A 17,211-nucleotide genomic window follows, 5' to 3' on the forward strand; every position below is an offset into this window, starting at 1 on the left:
TACAGGGTGTACAGAGTCCACAGGCCCCAGAGGTTTGGCATAGGCTAAAGTTACATATAACCTTACTCTCTAAAGTGGTAGCTTGGTCGAGCAGTAAGGCAGTATCAGAGGACAGTGTAAAGCATTTGTTGCACACACTCAGCCAGCAAATGGTTTCACACACACAAGAACTGAACTCTAGGCCAATGGTTTATATATAAAAAAGATATGCTTGTTTTATTTTAGAACCAACAATAGGTATTAAAATATACTTTCTCAGAATGAGATGCTTTATATAAATACTTTTGCAATATGCAATTGTCTGTTGTAGAAAGTTACAAGTGGTTGCAATAGGCAACACAATTCTAAACACAATAATGCATTGAGTTCAATGGAAGTTTCAAGTTATTTGCCACAGATTACTTTTAGGATTACTATTGGAATTCCAGGCCTGGATACTAGATTCAGTCCTGGGACAGTACTTTGAAACAAGTGATAAAAGTCGACTTAATTACTGTGATGATTTTTAGGCAATATTTTGCTATTTTAAAAGTTGACACTTAGAAAATATTTCATAGAAAACAGTCAATGATTCCCTATGGCAGAAAATTCAAGTTGCAGGTATAGTATGTTCTTGTTACTTTTGTAATCCAGTACTAGGTGCCTAGACTCAGTACTGGGACCTTTATCCAAAACAGGTAAGTAATTAAGTTTTCAGAAATTATACGATTTTTAAAGAATATTTAAAGTTTGCAGAAATTGACAAAAGAAATTTCACAGAAAAACAGTCAATGATTTCCTATGGGAGAAAATTGGGTTACTGGTAAGTACAGTTGTAAGTATTTTTTCGAGTCAGTGCTGGGCACCAGGATCCAGCATTGGAAGCTCACCTAATAGCAGGTGAGTATTTTCGTTTTCGTTACTCTGCTGATTTTTGGTGAATATTTTAAGTTTTGAAAAGTCCACACTTAGAAGAAATTTCAGGAAAAGCCAGTCTATGTTACCCTATGGAGAAAATTGAGTTATCTGTTTAAAGGTAAGTACTCGACTGGCAGAGCTAAGTTTCTGGGCATAGACTCCGGGGTCTCCCAGGGTCAGGTAGGTACAGTTTGTTCACCCTCAGCGGCACAAGGACGGCCGGGTGCAGAGAGAGTTAGGCCCAATGTTATCCTATGAGAGGTAGGGGGGGCCTTGGTTGGTGGCTGCTGACTAGCAGGCCAGACTAGCAGGCCACGCGGCTGTGGGAGCTGGGCTCCTGGTCACTTACTCAGGGCAGGTGGGGAAGTAGATAGGTGTAGAGGTTACACTGCCAGGGCCACTCGGGCGGCTGGGTGCAGGGTGCTTTTGAGCCTTCGGGCGCTCGATTGATTTCAATGGGAAATCTCCGGTTTAGAAAAAGACTGCAAGCTCGGGGACGAAGATTCTTCAGGTGTGTCGAGGGAGGTCCTTGGGTGCCGGACTCGGGGTCACAGTCGCCGTGGGGTCGTCCTCGTGGTCTTTGTTCACACAGGCCAGGCTTGGCAGGTGCAGTGTGTGCTGGGTTCGCGGTTCCGGGCTGTTGCCAGGGATTAGAAGTAGATTTTGAGTAGAGCCTCTACTCATGGGAGTCCCAGTGGGCTTTGAATCAAAAGGTAGCCACGTCCTCCGGGGTTTGTGAGGTTGTTGGCCCCAAGAGATGCCGGGTTGGAGCAGGAGCAGGTTCGAGGGTCGACAGGCCAGTAGGGCTGGGGCCAAAGCAGTTGGTGTCTTCCTCTTCTTGGCAGCTGCAGGGCAGGTCTTCTTTCTTCTAGCTCTTCTTTGGATTTTGGAATCTGGGGAAAGAAGGATCAGGGTGCCCCTAAATACTAGATTTAGGTGCGTTACAGGTAGGTGAAGGGCAGGCACCAATGGGTCCCTGTCCTGGGGTGGGTACACCCCCTATCCTGCCTCTCTCCTGTGGGAGGGGGGCAGTAGCCTAATCCTGATTGGGCAGGGCCTCCCATCTTCAAGATGGCGAGAGCCCAGAGATGTGCTTCACCTCTCCTCCCCCACCTGAGGGGTGGGGTTGGCAGGCTGGCACATCCCCTGTCCTTATTTGGGGTTTCCGGCCAAACTTCCCGCCAGAGTGGGGGGTTGCAGTGGCCTGGGGAAGCTCACAGAGGTGGCATGCCTTTGAAGCTTCCCCCTGCCCATCCTGGGGGAGGAGATTTAGCACCTCGCCCAGGATGTGCATTGTTGCAGGCCCAGGAGAGCAGGGGCTCTCCTACCCAGGGGTCCAGCAACATGTCTGCTGTGTGGCAGCCTAGGCAGCCTCAGAACAGACGTGGATTGAAGGTTAGGTTTTAGGGGGCATCTCTAAGATGCCCTCTGGGGTGCTTGGTACATTAAATCCCACACTGGCATCAGTGCGGGTTTAATGTGCTGAGAAGTTTGATACCAAACTTCTCAGTCTTCAGTGTTGCCATTATGGTGCTGTGGAGTTCGTGTCTGACAAGCTCTCAGCACCATGTACTCTTAAATGGCAGCACTGCACTTACAGTGCCCAGGAATGGACCTGGGTACTTTAGGGGCACAGGGCTCCTGCGCCCACACCACTGGCATAGGGCACTCAGCTAGAGGGGGGGCTGATGTATGCCATGGCAGTGTAGGTGGTGGGCATGACACACAGGGATGTGTGCCATGTCGACTCTTTGTTTTGTCTTGAACCCAGACACCCAGCCTGCAAGGGGTGTGTGTGTGTGTGTGTGTGTAAGTGTGTGTCTAAGTGTGTGTGTGTAAGGGTACAGGGCCTTTAAGGGTGGCACAATGAGTGCTGCAGCCTTTAGAGGCCTTCCCTGGGTACCTAGGGTACCATTTACCAGGGGCTGACATGTGGCCAGGGTTTGCCAAGTTGTGTTTTAGGGAAGGAACATAGGCCCTGGGGACACTTAGTCAAAGTACATTCAGCAAAAAGTGGGGCCATACCATGCAAGAAAGATGGCACTTTCTCCCAGCCCTTCATTCTTGCCTGAGTACAGCTTAGTCCAGCAGAGCGGGCAAGACATCTCCTTCCCTATCAGGCTTGTAGGCGCCAGAGTTATCCCACAATCGGCTTTAACAGAGTATCTCAATGAGAGTAAAATGTCTCTATCATATGTGATGGGCTTACTGTTTTTGGGACAGTCCGCAATGGTTCCTGGCCCTTGGCCATGTCCGGATGCAGGCGGGCTTGTCTTAGACGCGCCTTTGGCGCGCCAGCGACGCATCCGCTGCACGTTCGAGCTGCGTGCACCATAAGTAGATTTTTGCTTAATTACTAGAGCGCTGACCTATCCCTCGCTCCCCATGAGGGTGGTGCCTCTCAGCTGTGCTCACAGGTCCTGCCCCGCCCAGCTCCCGTTTCACTGTTCGGCGTGAGTCAAGATTCCCCACAGTGAGTAAGCATTCAATTCAACCTTCAATTTTAAAAATATTTGATTCTAAAAGCGGAATATTACAGTGCAAATAGTCTTAAAAGCGTTCCGAGTGATTTTAAAAAGTGATAAGTTCAATCTTCTAAAATACACTGGCTTTAAAAAAGACTGTGCAAATAAGCAAACAAGCAAGTCAGTACTCTCTGGTACCGTGTGTCTGACCTGTGTCAGGTTCTCTTAGCGCGTTCGCACTGCGTGCGCCATAAGTAGATTTTTGCTTAATTACTAGAGCGCTGGCCTATCTTTTAATGAAAGATGCACACAGAGGGCATCTTAGAGATGCCCCCTGAAAAACGACCTAACACTTGTGTCCAGGCTGAGTGGCTGCCCCCCAGCTGCCACCACCAGACATGTTTCTGGACCCCCTGGGTCCAGAAACATGCTGCTCTCGGGGGAGGGGGGCGGGTCTGGGACGAGGTGCCAAGCCTCCTCCCCCAGGATCAGCAGGGTCCACGGAGGGGAAGCTTCAAAGTCTTGCTGCATTTGTAAGCTTCCCCAGGCCTTTTGCTGCTTCCAGCAGCTGGTCCTCACCGGTTCTGACCCCCCACTTTGGACGGGTGGACCGGTGGGAAAGCCAAGTGAGGAAGAGAGGTGTGCCCACCTTTGCCAACCCCACCCCTCAGGTGGGGGAGGTGAGGTGAAGCCCAACTCTCAGTCCCCGCCAACTTGCAGATGTAGAGACCCAGCCAACCAGAGTGAGCCATATGCCCCCTCCCACTGGAGGGTGGCATAATAGGGGGTGTACTCACCCCAAGGCAGGGACCCATTGGTTCCAACCTTTACTTACCTATAACACTCCTAAATCTAGTATTTAGGGGTGCCCCTGAACCTTGCCTCCTCAGACAAGAAATGACCAAGAAGAAAAGAAGAACCGAACAGCTGTGCTGAAGCTAAGAGGACGACACCAGCAGGCTTGGCCTCAGCCCTACCGGGCTGTCCCCGCCTCCAACCTGCAGAAGTGAAACTCCCAACTCGGGACGCTGAGCATTATGCCTTAAACTTTATTATACAAGACATTTGGGATATCTACGAGCAAGACCGTGTGTTTCGTTGTGAGCTACAGTTTTTTCAGTAGTATTGAGCCTCAGATCATTATACGCAGGACGCGTTTAGGTATTAGTTTTGAGCAAACCGAATTATCGGCAGCTTCTCTCTCACCCCTGAAGAAGTGATTGTTTATCCCGAAATGCATTGGGAACATCTTTTGAGAGAAGATTGATTTTGTCCATATATTGTTCATTGAAAGCATGAAGTGTTAACGTTTTATACGCAGTTATTTCAGTAAATCTATGTACAATAAATCATGATTATGCATTAGTGGAGAGGTATCCGCTGAGAATAAAAACATTATAATGGTATTTGACTTGTGAATGTATTTGCAAAGAGCACATATAAGTTTACAACATTGGCTAAAATTGTATAATTTTGTTGGAATGTCCAATTTAAGCAGTGCGGGCAGGGTCAAGTGCATCGTTACACTTGCAATTTAGTCATTAGTTCATATGAGGCAGGCAACCTCATTCCTGACCTGCACGCTACACTTATAGCAGTACTGACAAGCACTTGATTACTACAAAACATTGATTAAAAATTAATGCGTGCGCAACAATCAATATTATGGTGTTAAAGTCCTTGCCATTTGGGTTACAGTTAGACTTTAACTTGTTTTTAGGGGAATAAGCACTGATGTCTGGTTCGCAAGCCTCAGTGTGATGTCAGAGTTGAAAACCAGCATCTGACAGTCAAAAAGGGGGCAAAAAGTGGGAGGACAACTGCAACAAAATTCCAGTTTCCTACATGTATCATCTTAAGATATGTTACGAGGAATTGCCTTAGTAGCGGCTTAGCCAAGGAATCCTGCATTCAACTCCAGACTCCCCCCTCATTAAGTTGTATAATTGTATGTTGGTTTCCTTGCCGGAGAAAACAGGTATTCATTTAGCAGTTTCAGAAAGATTACAAGTCACACAATGCTATGAACCAGCGAGCCCTTTTTTAGTGGTCTCCCCTTCTCTCTCCTTCTCCCCCAGAACATTTTGTGGAAAAATGTTCCAAACATTTCTTTAACAACATTGCACATATTTAGAACATTAATATAGAGCTAACACATTTAATCAATACACCCTCTGGTTGAGCCTACACCTGGCTGTCCTTCTGTGAGCACTTAAGGCATGTCACCCATGCACAATAACAGAGTGTTTTTACTCACTCATTTTCGGCTTTGTCTTCAATTTGTATACATTTTTCATGATGGCTGAGTAATTAAATTCCCTCTACCGTTTGCAGACCCACGAGTTGAAGATAGAGTATTAGATATTCTAGATCCGTGGGCAATAGAGTCACCAAATGAACAGGTCTGCTGATCAGTGCTTAAAATTATGCTGTATTTTTGTTTGTATTTGACGAGGAAATAAGGCCACTTTTTTGGCTTTCATTGGATATGTTTTGCCTCAAGACATATGCAATGTGGCAAGTTGGTCATCGCTGCACACATTCCCTAAACATCACTGTAATAATGTTTGGGCACGAGGCCTCAGTTGGGGGTGATAATATTGAAAACAAGAGCTACTGTTGGCTCCTCACAATAACTGCCTCAAGGTGAGCAACACTGCTTTGAATGTACTTCATGTAAATCCAAAATACTTTTACAGCTGGAGTACCTTCTATATTTGCACAACACCCTCCCAAGTGAAGAGAAGTGATAGTTTGTTTTTTAAATATGTATTCTTAACCCTGAAACCTCACACATTGTATCAGTAAGACAAAAATACTGGCTAAAAACGTCACCTACACTGGTCGGTTAAAATGTAGCATGAGTCGTATTGACTGCCTAATTTCTAGGCATGGGTAGTAAATTCCGTTCCGCTCGCGAAATTTGCGTAATTTGGGTAATTTCGCGTTACGCGGAATTGCCCAAAATTCTGCGTTCCGCGGCTTCGTGGAATTTTTTGCTTGTTCGCGTTCTCAAAATGTATGTTGGCGAGATATTACCCCCCGAGCACGCAAACGGCGTTCGCAAACAGGAAAAAAGCATCACGAACAATTCGCGTGTTCGCGGAGATTTTTTATTGTTTGGCGGAGCTTTGCGTAGCACGACTACGCAAATTCCCGTCACCCTTACTAACTTCACACCCATGGTGAGGTGTTGCACAGCATATGAATCTAGTTTTGTCATGCTTCAGAAACTAAACATTATCTGCTATAACACATCAAGGAAGAGTACAAATATCAAACAGTGGAACCCATATGCAAGACAAGGGTTGGATCTAGATCGGCATTTTATAAGAAACTGTACTTAGTTTCTTTCATTGACTCGTGTGAACGTTGTAACTGAGTATTGTTGTTTGCTTATTGGAGCTTGTGGCCTTCTATTTGTATTTATTGTAATTTCTGAAAACTGTAGTGAGGAATATATTTGACTATGGGATTTATATCTTCAGGTTAATAAAAATGTAATCCATGTTGGCTGTGATGTACTCAACATAATTAAATGTAAAAAAAAAAGTCTAATTGCAGTTTTTTTGCGCATATGATATATTTTCAGATTGGAGCAAGATAGATTTTGTATGCAAACGAAAGTGGTTTTTGTAATAAAGGTTCACAAACAGTATGATGTTTTTAAGCGGTATGCATCTTATTTGTTTCAGGTATCAGTATACTGTTGATGACCTCTACCCAATGATGAATTCATTAAAGCTGCGAGCAGAGTCTTACAATCAATGGGCTTCAGTGGTGAAAAAAGCTTTGGAAGTGAAATGCGCCAATAAAAAAAGTGAGTTACTAAACTACACTTTTTATCGTATGCATCTTTATATTAGTACAATACACAATGAGAAACTGCAGAACTGAGCAAGAAAACATACTCTGTTTCAGTTGCACAAATATACGCTTGGGAGCAAACTAGCAGTAGTTAGTAATACCTAAGTTAATAATACTAGTGTCATATAAATCACTCCTTCCTGGGCAAGTCTAGGAATTTGGGGTGGGCGTGGCTTGGGGTGGAGGAGTGAAGCAATTCAACAGGGCAAATGCAAGCCTAAGGCAGCCCACATGGCCTTCCTCTGCACAGGGAAATTAAATAACACTGTTGGTAAAGCTCTGTAATATAAATAATAGTTTTTCAGCATTGTATCTTTCATAGATTCACATACTTTACTCATTGTTAAACTGGGAGTCCCAGATCGATGACTGGAAGGAATGAATTATGTGAAATCTATGAAAGATACTATAGGTGGAGAATAACACTAATATTAAATAGCTATTTTGTTTTCCAGCATTGTCTTTCAAGATTCACATGCTTGAAAATTACTAGTCAGGCAGGGTATCCTTGTTGGACATTATTAGCAGTACCTAATAAAGCACTTTATTAACATTGAAATCAGCAGTAGATCACAAATAGCCTATCTGCTTTCTTTTACGATGCAAAGACTTAACAATCGGGTGTATAGGCTGTGAGCACTACTCCTTCACAGTCAGACTACTAGATTTTCTACCACACCTTAGTGTGAGAAATCCTCAGGGCTCTGCCCCATTTTGTCTCCGATTCAGCGATTTCAAATTTGAATATTCCTTACATAATTTGAGCCTCCCTTTAAGGTGCTGAAAGAACTTGGGTTATTAGTTGCGACAGAGTCCTTCACAAGTAATCGTATTGCAGTTATCTTATTACTGGAAAAGAAGTACTCCATTGTAGCACTTGACGTTTTCAGGGTAGTGAAGCAGAGCAGTCCAAGACCTACTCAATGGAGTTAGTGTGCTTTAGCAGTCCCACTTGGCTGGTATGCAACAGCACTCAATACATTATTGTCCAGTCAGTACCTTTTTTAAAAAGGAAAAGTGCTAATAAATGCTATACATTAAATTAAAAAACTGCACATTAGACAGATGGAATTAACTTTGGTGGTATCCTACTAACTCATTACACACCTAGTGGGCCCCTGAACCTCATCATCACAATACTCCCCACCTATACCACATGTAACATCACAGTATAAAAGGGGTGATATTTTAAATAAGACCAGCCTACTGGCTTTGTCAGGGGGTTGCCACATTATTAAAATCATTTCTCACAAAAGACAAGAGCGACCCATATGTCCTTGCGAACTGGGTATTGCCCGTAAGCAGAGACCATGTTCACAAGGAACTCATTTTTCATAGAAAACAATTAGTTATTGCAGCAATTAATGTATCCTGCTTGACTCAAACAGAACAGACAGGTAAAGAAGGAAACCTTAGCTCAATAAGGTATACCAATTATTTCACAAGGTAATACGTTAAAACGTTAAAGCTCACAGAAATTTCTTTTTTAATAGTCCTCACGTCAGCCGAAGTGAGTGTTATTTATTTTGCAAAACAATATTTAACATACAAAAAGGCATAACATTTTTTACTGTCTGTGTATTTACATCATATACATTTTTCACATTTGAAAGTGATATGTGAACCCCAGTGATGTGACCATAACCAGACTAGTGAAATATCAATGGTGATATTAGAGCACTTGTGGCGGTGGTTATTAGTAGATAAAAGAGGAGCCAATGCAATCAATTCTTCAGGGACAACTATGATTTGTTGGGGGCTCTCCCTTTTGAATAGTCGACGAAGTTTCGACCCCCTCGCGGTATGGGGTCTCTTCAGGACAGAGATTCTGGGGGCTAAAGATAGGACAAGGTTTTAGTGTTGATGAAGGGGACGTGGGAATGGTGGGCCAATGCTTGAACGTAAAACAGGTTTACCGAGCAGCACAATCAATGTGCCTGAAAGGCAGAAATCCTTCTTAATATATTCCAGGGTGCTTCTCAAAGCTGGTAATGACACTTAGTGCCTATCAATGACAAGGTGGAAGGAAATTTAACCATCGGCATAAATGCTTAAAGAGGTGCCTATATGAATAGGTGTAATAGTGCGCTATGGAATGGCTTACCCTTGAAATGAAAGCAGAGGCATGGCTTCACTGTAGCTCACAGTAACAGGGTTAGCTGTAGGTCCTACAGATAGGAAACCGAATTAGCCCAGTATCTAATTGCTGGTTATAAATGAGTGAATTTAAATCAACTATGTACTCACCAAAATTTAGTGTGAATAGTGACCCAAATGAGGGCAGCACTTCATAACCCACTTGAGGCCCGCTGTCCTTTATTAAACGGAACCATCAGGAAAGGTCAATTGTGAGGAGAAAATTCCTGTAATTAGAAGTAAAGGTTTTTTTAGAGCATTAAAGAAAGTATCATTGGATTGATGGAGAACTCACCTTACTAATTAGTTATTGGCATAGTAGCTGTTGTCCCGCTTCAATAATGTGAGGCAAGGAACGCGGTGCCGGATAGAACCGATGTCTGTCAGGGAAATGAAAGTAGTTATGAGGGTCATGGTTTAGAGGGGCAATATGCTGAAAATGCATAATCCATCAAAGTAACAGGGTGTGATGATTTACCTAATATGCAAGACGAAGGGTTGCTGGCAATGGTTGTAGCCAGACGAGGTCGGACGGCAGTCAATTATATCTGACGCCGATGCGCGTGCACGAAAAGCCAATGCCGAGCGACGCACGCGCTGTGTGCTCACTGGCAAGTGTAGTCTTGACTTCTGTAATGGCGGCGGCCATTTCAGAGTAAATAATACGGGTTAAGAAGCGGTGAGAATGAACGCATAAAGAGTAATTAATGCTTCATTCTGATCAATAAGAATCATCTCGGGGGCTAACCCTATGCAATAACACAGGGAGGAGTGTCAGGACTAATCACATAAAGAATTATATTAAAATCCGTGTAGCAAAAATGAGGGGTAAGGTTAGAGTAGAGAATAATGGCATATAACATTGTCCTTTAGTAATCTAGTGTTTTTTTCATTCAGAATAAATGTTGCTCAACCATTGAGCAGACGAGGGTTCTTGTACATCTGAAACTCCATGTATCAGAACACTTGAGATCTGATTGGAATCCAAATACATAGGACAGCATACTTTTTAGTTAACATATTCTAGAGATATTAACTTCAATGCATTGTTATAGGTGTAAGAAATAATACATATGTATTGCATATTCAGAATGAATAATGCTCAAACACTAAGCAAAGTGATTTCTCTCACCCCAGGGAGCTCACATTGGAGGCAGACCTTTTGGTGGATTCCAGAGGGTCTGAAGAGGCATTGGGGAGTGATCCCAAGAAGAGTGGTTCAGGTATCTTCAAACCCAGTGTGTTGGAAGTGGCTCAGAGTAGCCCAGCTAGGTCCTGTAATAGTGAGAGGGGTGTAGGGCCTCACGTCCTGTCTTTAAGGGGAAGGAGTGAGAATGGGTTATGTCCCGGTAGTGCCCAACCTCCGTCTCAGAGCCTGGATGGTTCTTTAAGGGAACACCAGGTGGGGAGCCTAGTCTGTCCTGAGGGGCTGCCCGTTGTGCGGGATCCCCTAGTGTCTGGTGAACTGGGAGGGTCTGTAAGCAGGCCTCCATCAGTTCTGGTGTCTGGCAGTGCCACTCCAGTTGGGAGGGTGCAGAAGTCCAGAGTGAGGGGTGAGAGGGGAAAAGAGTCCCCAGTGGAAGAACCAGTGGGTCAGGGGCCAGCCAGAAGGGCTGCGTCACCAGTGAATGACCATGGTGACATCACTTCTGTCCTGGGGGATCTTCGTGCACTGTCAGATGGACAGGGGTCGGGAGATCTGCGCCAGGCAGACTGTCACACGACACATGAGTTATGTGTCACCCTCAGGGGGGGCATGCGTGCTCCCCGGGAAGTCCTGGTGCGCCAGGCGAGTGTTCAACCGCATAGTGTCATCGGTTTTGAGGGAAGTGTTTGGTAGTGGGAGTTGAGGTTCTGGGGGTAGACTCGGGGTCCCCCAGGGTCAACAAAGCACTCTTGTTTCACCCTTAGTGGCACTAGGGCGACCGGTTGCAGAGTGCTGAGGCCCAATGTTATCCGGTTGGTGGCTGCTGGCAAGCAGGCCACTGGGTTGTGGGAGCAAAGCTCCTGGACTTTAGCTCAGGGCAAATGGGGTAACAAATTAGCACCAAAGGTGCACCCTCAGCGACACTAGGGCGGCCAGGTGCTGTTTCTATGTCGTACGCCCTGTTGTTTTCAATTAAGAACCTCCGGTTTGTAAAGAGACAGCAGGCTTTTGGACGAAGGTCTTCTGGGTGCGACCACCACTTCGAGAGTTAAGTTGGGAAGTTAGGGGTTGTGAGAAAGTGCCATCTTTCTTGCATGGTATGCCCCTACTTTTTGCTGAATTGCTGAATGTACTTTGACTGAGTGTGCACTGGACTCCTGCTAATCAGGTGCCCAGGGCCTATGTTCCTTCCCTAAAAACCTAAAACCCAAAGTGGCAAGCCCTGGCCACATGTCAGCCCCTGGGAAATGGTACCCAGGGCCTTGTGACCAGGGAAGGCCTCTAAGGGCTGCAGCACTCATTGTGCCACCCTTAGAGGCCCTGTAACCTAACACACACATACTGCCCTTGCAGGCTGAGTGTCTGGGTACAGGACAAAACAAAGAGTCGACATGGCACACATCCCTGTGTGCCATGCCCACCACCTACACTGCCCTGGCATACATCAGCCACCCCTCTAGCTGGGTGCCCTATGCCAGTGGTGTGGGCACAGGAGCAGGAGCCCTCTGCCCCTACAGTACCCAGGTCCATTCCTGGGCACTGTAAGTGCAGTGCTGCCATTTAAGAGTACATGGTGCTGAGAGCTCGTCAAACACAAACTCCACAGCACCAGAATGGCAACACTGAAGACTGAGAAGTTTGGTATCAAACTTCTCAGCACATTAAACTCGCACTGATGCTAGTGTGGGATTTAATGTACCAAGCACCCCAGAGGGCATCTTAGAGATGCCCCCTGAAAACTAACCTACAATCCACGTGTGGTCTGAGAGGCTGCCTAGGCTGCCACACAGCAGACATGTTGCTGGACCCCTGGGTAGGAGAACCCTGCTCTCCAGGGCCTGCAACAATGCACATCCTGGGCGAGGTGCTAGATCTCCTCCCCCAGGATGGGCAGGGGGAAGCTTCAAAGGCATGCTGCCTCTGTGAGCTTCCCCAGGCCACTGCAACCCCCCACTCTGGCAGGAAGCTTGGCCGGAAACCCCAAATATTGACAGGGGATGTGCCAGCCTGCCAACCCCACCCCTCAGGTGGGGGAGGCGAGGTGAATCACATCTCCGGGCTCTCGCCATCTTGAAGATGGGGAGCCCTGCCCAATCAGGACTAGGCTACTGCCCCCCCTCCCACAGGAGAGAGGCAGGATAGGGGGTGTACCTACCCCAGGACAGGGACCCATTGGTCCCTGCCCTTCACCTACCTGTAACGCCCCTAAATCCAGTATTTAGGGGCACCCTGAACCTTCCTTCCCCAGATTCCAGATTCCGAAATACAAAGAAGAGCAAGAAGAAAGAAGACCTGCCCTGCAGCTGCTAAGAATAGGAAGACACCAACTGCAATGGCCCCAGCCCTACCGGCCTGTCGACCCTCGAACCTGCTCCTGCTCCATCCCGGCATCTCTTGTGGCCAGTGTGAGAAGTTGGCCTGATGTATGATGTCACTAATTCTAGTGTACACCTTATATCAGTCCAAATACCCTTATGGTGATTGGTTGTAAAGTCAACCTTATAGACCAGCTATCCTAGTGGTAGCATGGACAAGAGCAGTCTTAGGCTAAACTCTGAATGGCATGTGAAGCCAGCTGTGATACCATATATAATCCCTTGAATACCAAATGAAAGGACACCACAACAGATATATATATAAAATAAAGTGTATTTATTCTAGTCAAACCCTCAGCACTCTTTATGAGATTAGAGGTAAGTACAACACAGTCTTATTTATGCATACATTAAGTCACACAGGTAAGTAATACAGTCAGGCCCTAGGGGCCACGCAAACCATATACTAAGTAAGTGGTATAAGGACCACTGTCACGGAAATAGGATAGGCCTAGGCCTAGGGAATCGCTGGGGCTACACTATACTACCAAAGGTTAGGAAGTGGGAGGCCCACGGGATTCAGGTGCAGAGTGGAAACACTCACGCGTAATGCGTAAAAGTCGATAGAAATAGTAGTTGTTAGCAATTAACAGTTTAAGGACACTTCTGAAGCAGCTAGAGAGTCGAGACTCGGAAACTAGACCCTAGGATAGTTACTACCCTTGTGGGCACCGAAGTACCCAAGTTACCTAGCCCACAGGCTGCGGGTGCATAGGTGTGAACTTGCGTCGGGTTTCGTCGTGGACTTCTGTGGATGCCTGAAGGAAAGTTGCTGACAGGCAGTCAGTGAAGAGTGTCCGGTGGATCCCAAGGCTGGGATCAAGAAGAGAGGAGACCTGCAAGCAGAAGGGACAGAGTCAAGGTCACTAGCCAGTGACCACGTGGAACCAGGAAGGAACCAGGTGATGTCGTGAAGATTGCAGGTGAAGGTGAAGCTTGTCGCTGCAGCCACGAGGACCAGGGAACGTCGAGGACGACCAGGACCAGGAGGCGAGCTGTCCCACGAAGGCTCTTGCTGTCGGCGGCGTCGAAGTTGGACTAGGACTCACCAAGCCTTGGCAAGCGGAACCCACGAAGAACGGAGGACTTGCTTCTGGTGCAGACCAGGAAGGTCTGAGGTGCTTCTCTTTTTCAAAGAAGCAGGAGCCAGTCTGGAGGAGCCAAACCAGCGGTGAAGATTACAGGATGCGTCATCACAAAGGCCACTAGCCAGCGGGCAAGCAACCGGACAGACGCGGCAAGCAGAAAAATGCAGAAGGGCCCCACGCAGGACTCGTGGAGTGTGGGGGGCTGGTCTTCGGTGCAGATGGTGCTTGGGGTTGGGGCTTCTCAATCCCTGGTGCACAACTTCGAGGGTGCCTCAGAAGCTGCGCTTGAAGATACTAGCCACTTTTCCCAGGTAGCCGGTCCCACGTCTCTCGTCGCCTCCACGGATCTCAGCTCTGCTGTGGATGTGGATCAGGGTCGGAGAAGTCTGGAAGTCAAGGCTCTGGTCGGGCTCTGCAGTCGGTCCCTCGTAGAACTTTAGCAAAGCAAAGGGTAGTCTCTTGATGGTGCCTGTTTGCACAGGGTAGCCACTCCTTGGGCACAAGGGAGATTCTTCAGTCTTCTTCTTTCGTCGAATGTCGAAGGTCCAGAGTTTCTGTTCAAGTTGCAGGTTCAGGATAATCTAAGTCTTGAGGCCCAACTCCCACTCTTATACTAATCTGGGGGGCTGGGATACCTGCTAGGTCACGCCTTATGGGTGGGACCTGGGAGGGGGTGGTTACACCCACTTCCCTTTGTCCAGTTTCGCGCCAGAGCTTGGGCTGGAGTGCCCCAGCGCCGGTTTGAACTGGACTATGCAAGGAACACCTTGTGTGCCCCAGGCATGTCTCATTCCTTTCAGCCCACCCTGCCCCAATACACTAAAGGCTGTCTGGGGAGGTGCTAGCACCTCCCCAAGCAGGAAACCTATTGTCCAGGCCTCCCTGGCTGGGATCACTCCCAGCAGCAGGAGGTCAGACTTGTGTCGTGGCAGCAGCATCCATTTTGTGATGCTGAGGCTTTGGTCAGAGACTAACAGTGAAGTATGATTTTAACATGTCTTTCCCTCTAGAAGGGGGGAATAATATCCTCATGTCCAGAATTGGTATGGGGGTATTATTCCACAGTGTTAGACACCTTACACGACATGTTTCGATAAAGCCAAACCATAGTTACCATAACCGTTTAAGATTATAAGGCACTTTAAGAGTATATGGTAGGCTATATCATAGAACAGCTATAAGGACATGGTTCCGAAAGCTGCAGACAGGCTCAGCTCATGCTAGAGCACCATCTCACATGTTACCAAGCACTCTGCCTCCAGGATTGTTAAGGCCTGCCATAGGAGTGACTGATAGGTACACATGTGTCTATATGTAAGTTAGGTATAGGAATACTACACCTAAGCAAGGGGTGATTACACGACCTTGCCCCAGCTGAGTGATCAGCCAGTTGTGTCAAAATGGAAGGCCAGGCCAGGGGTGGCATAATACATGCTGCAGCCCCTGGTAGGCCTAGGGTACACCTATGCCCTGGGTACCTAGGGTACACTGTACAGGGGCCAATAAGGTGATCCTATCCAAATGGGTTATGCACCTAAAGTACATAGTATCAATTTAGAGAGAGAACAGCAGGGCTGTGGGTCTGATTAGCAGGCCCACAGCCACATCTAAGTCGAAAACCAGTAAAGCAAAAGCAAAAAGTGGGGGTGAACATAGAAAGCAGACCCTACTCTCCTACACAACCTCCCCCAAACTTAGGGACATTAAACTAACCTTAACCAGTTGAGTCTTCATGTTCTAAGTGGAAATATCTGGAGAGTCCATCTGCATTGGCATGGTCAGTCCCAGGTCTATGTTCCACTGTGAAGTCCATCCCCTGTAGGGAAATGGACCACCTAAGAAGTTTGGGATTTTCACCCTTCATCTGATTTAGCCACAAGAGGGGCTTTTGGTCTGTCTGAATCTTGAAGTGAGTGCCAAACAAGTATGGCCTCAGCTTCTTCAGGGCCCAAACCACAGCAAAGGCCTCCCTCTCAATAGCTGACCAACGTTTCTCTCTAGGGGTCAGCCTTCTACTTATAAAAGCAATGGGCTGGTCTTGACCATCTACATTCAGTTGTGAAAGAACAGCTCCCACACCTAACTCAGAAGCATATGTCTGGACAATGAACTCTTTGGAGTAGTCTGGACTTTTCAGAATAGATGCACTGCACATGGCCTGCTTCAGGTCATCAAATGCTTTTTGACAGCTTACTGTCCACTGAACTTTCTTTGGCATCTTCTTGGAGGTCAAGTCATTAAGTGGTGTCACAATGGACCCATAGTTCTTAACAAACTTTCTGTAGTACCCAGTCAGGCCCAAGAAAGCTCTGACCTGAGTCTGGGTAGTTTGAGGAGTCCAGTCCTTTATGGTCTGGATCTTGCTCTCCAGTGGTTGAACCTGACCCCCACCAACTAGGTGGCCCAGGTATACAACCTTGCTCTGCCCTATCTGGCACTTAGTGGCCTTGATAGTGAGGCCTGCCTTTTGCAGGGCCTCTAAAACATTCCTCAGGTGGACCAGGTGATCCTCCCAGGTGGAGCTAAAGACAGCAATATCATCAAGATAAGCTGCACAATAATCATCCAACCCAGTAAGGACTTGATTCACCAACCTTTGGAAAGTGGCAGGTGCATTCTTCAAACCAAAGGGCATTACCACAAATTGATAATGTCCTCCTGGGGTCGAGAAAGCAGTTTTGGCCTTTGCACTCTCAGCTAGTCTGATTTGCCAGTAGCCTGCTGTCAGGTCAAATGTGCTCAAAAACCTAGCAGCTGCCAGTCTGTCAATGAGCTCATCTGCCCTAGGTATTGGGTGGGCATCTGTCCTAGTGACAGCATTGAGACCTCTGTAATCCACGCAAAACCTCATCTCTCTCTTACCATCTTGGGTGTGAGGTTTTGGCACAAGGACTACAGGACTAGCCCAAGGGCTCTCTGAAGGTTCAATGACTCCCAGCTCCAACATCTTTTGTACCTCAACTTTTATGCAGTCCCTGACATGGTCAGGTTGCCTGTAGATTTTACTCTTCACAGGCAGACTGTCACCAGTGTCCACCTCATGGGTGCACCAGTTTGTCTGACTTGGGGTCAGAGAGAACATATGTCTGTAGGACTGCAGAACTTGCCTGCAGTCCTGTTGCTGATGGACAGTGAGGCTGTCAGAAAAGACCACACCATCAACTGAGCCATCATCAGGGTTCTGAGTCAACAGGTCTGGGAGAGGGTCACTCTCTTCCTCCTGCCCCTCATCTGTA

General features: G+C 46.9%; 1 pseudogene across 1 annotated transcript in view; it reads left to right on the plus strand.

The window, feature by feature from the left end:
- The first annotated feature begins 5,925 nt into the window (after positions 1-5,925).
- LOC146866942 (lysine-specific demethylase 5B-like) overlaps positions 5,926-17,211 on the plus strand; it is a 492,309-nt pseudogene continuing 481,023 nt past the window's right edge. Inside the window, exons 1-2 of the transcript XR_014966721.1 lie at positions 5,926-6,008; positions 7,058-7,182. The product of XR_014966721.1 is annotated as a lysine-specific demethylase 5B-like (transcript). The remainder of the gene's footprint in view (positions 6,009-7,057; positions 7,183-17,211) is intronic.

Source organism: Triturus cristatus, chromosome 1_2 (genome assembly GCF_964204655.1).
Source record: "Triturus cristatus chromosome 1_2, aTriCri1.1, whole genome shotgun sequence".
NCBI lineage: Eukaryota > Metazoa > Chordata > Amphibia > Caudata > Salamandridae > Triturus > Triturus cristatus.